The sequence below is a fragment of the Dipodomys spectabilis genome, unplaced genomic scaffold (genome assembly GCF_019054845.1).
Source record: "Dipodomys spectabilis isolate Male_0828 unplaced genomic scaffold, ASM1905484v1 ptg000303l, whole genome shotgun sequence".
NCBI classification, from domain to species: domain Eukaryota; kingdom Metazoa; phylum Chordata; class Mammalia; order Rodentia; family Heteromyidae; genus Dipodomys; species Dipodomys spectabilis.
Window position 1 is genome coordinate 1,425,477 of NW_024870980.1, and position 2,209 is coordinate 1,427,685.

Genomic DNA, 2,209 nt, shown 5'->3' on the forward strand with positions numbered 1-2,209 from the left:
GAGGAGTTACAATTACATGGAAAAGGTAATGTGTACATTTCTTATCAAGCATTGTTGCCTCCTCCTTATTTTTTGCCTTACCATACCTTCTTTGCTTATCCCAGAGATACATTAGTTATTGCAAATAAGGGATACCATAGGACCTATTTTTCTTTTTTTTATTGTGAAAATACCATACAGAGGGGTTACAATTACATGGGCTAGTTATTGAGTGCATTTCTTTTTTTTATTTTGAGAATACTGACAGAGGATTTACAATTACATGGGCAAGATAACGAGTACATTTCTTATCAAGCATTGTTGCCTCTTCTTTGCTTCCCATTCCCATCCCTTACCATACTCTCCCACTTCCCCCACCTGGTCCTCCTCCCTTCGAAGTATTAAAGTTCATTTTTTGACATAATGACTTGTACATCTCATTGTTGCAATGGTTCCACCTGTATCCCCAGTTAAACGAATTGGTTTTTTTCCTTCCCCTCCACAAATTATACCAACATCAAATGCAGTGAAAGCATGGGTTATACCTTGGGGGAGGGACATACAAAGCAACATAGAAATCGTCTTATAAATATGTTAGAAAAAATTGCATGAAAGGAAAAAAACAAAGAACAAAAAAAATTTCAATATTTATCTTAGGGTTCATTCCCCTAACATCGACTTATCTGACCTTTTCTCCTTGTCTCAGACACATAGTAGTTATTGCAAATAAGGAAAACATGGGATCTATGTTTCTTTGGGCCTGGCTAACTTCACTTCTTTGGGCCTGGCATAATTTACTTAATATAATTTTTTCCAAGTCTTTCCATTTCCTAACAAACTGGGTGATGTCATTCTTTCTGATTGAGGCATAGAATTCCAGTACACACACACACACACACACACACACACACACACACACACACACACACACATTTTCTTGATCCATCCATTTACTGTGGGGCATCGGGTTTGGTTATGCATCTTAGCTATGGTAAATAATGCTGCAAGGAACATAGTTTTGCTCGTAGTTTTAGTATGGTCTTGTTTTTGATCATTTGGGTGAATGCCCAAAATGGGATTGCTGGGTCTTAGGGGCGCTCTCTGTAGTCTTTTGAGGAACCTCCATACTACTTTCCAAAGTCTTCGAACAAGTTTAAACTCCGAACAACAAGGCATTAAGGTTACCTTCTGTCCACATCCCATCAGGAAATCTGTTCTTTTAAAAATCTGGAATGCTTCACGAAGTTGAGTGTCATCCTCAGTCAGGGGCTATTCTTCTCTTTATTGTTCCAATGTTAGTGTATGTGCTAATGAATTGAGCACAGAACAATTTTATATATAAAGTGTAATTGATTTTCTTAAACTAGACAATTCCAAAAAAATTAAATTCAAAAGAATTGTCGTGAAATTTTAGAACCATGTATTTCTTACATAAGAACACATTTAAGAATAAAGTCAAGATTGACATGTCAAAAACAAAATAATTCCAGACATTTGTTGTTCAACGGATGTGTAGGAGGAGGAATTCAATTATTCTGTGCAAGGAACCTGTCATAATGAACACTATAGAAATTGTTAAGGTTTGTTAAAATTTTAATGTTTTAAATATGTTTAATTTTGGGAATGTGCTCATATATGCCAAAATTAAGACTATTTAGCAGGTTGTAAAACTTTTCATTAAAGCATTCAAGATTCATGGTAGCAGTCATATACTACTAAGTATGTACATTTCAGAGTTTATACAATCTTTACTAATGAGAAGTTGCAAAGTGTTTGTGTAAAGATGCAGAGTGAAGATTTAAGACATTAACTTCACAGTTTCTGTTAAAATTTAAGGGATTCCTTACTTTATATGTTAGCGAGGAACAAATGATGGTATAATCCATATACAAATGATGAGATGAACCATAAAAAATAATCTTAATAGGTAATTATAAAGGCTACTCATCGCCTATAAAATTCTTGTTGAGCATCATAGACTTAGGCAGTTTTAATATGAGAAAATAATAAATCGAATATGTAGTACATTTCAAATACTGGAAACAGTGGTAAATGTCTTGTTTTTTATTTTATTAATCATTAATATTTATGTATTGGTTTTCCTTATTTGTAGCATTGTTTTCCTTGGTGTAATATAATACAACTTTTTGTAAGTCATCATTAGGAAGTACTTCGAGAATGTTATTGGGATGGCCACACCGTTTTTTATAGGTATATGTGAATTTACAAA

General features: G+C 33.8%; 1 non-coding gene across 1 annotated transcript; it reads right to left on the bottom strand.

The window, feature by feature from the left end:
- Positions 1-1,200: 1,200 nt before the first annotated feature.
- On the bottom strand, positions 1,201-1,302 carry LOC122127567. Its single transcript, XR_006151200.1, has one exon. It is a non-coding gene; the product is annotated as a U6 spliceosomal RNA (small nuclear RNA).
- Between the last annotated feature and the right edge of the window lie 907 nt (positions 1,303-2,209).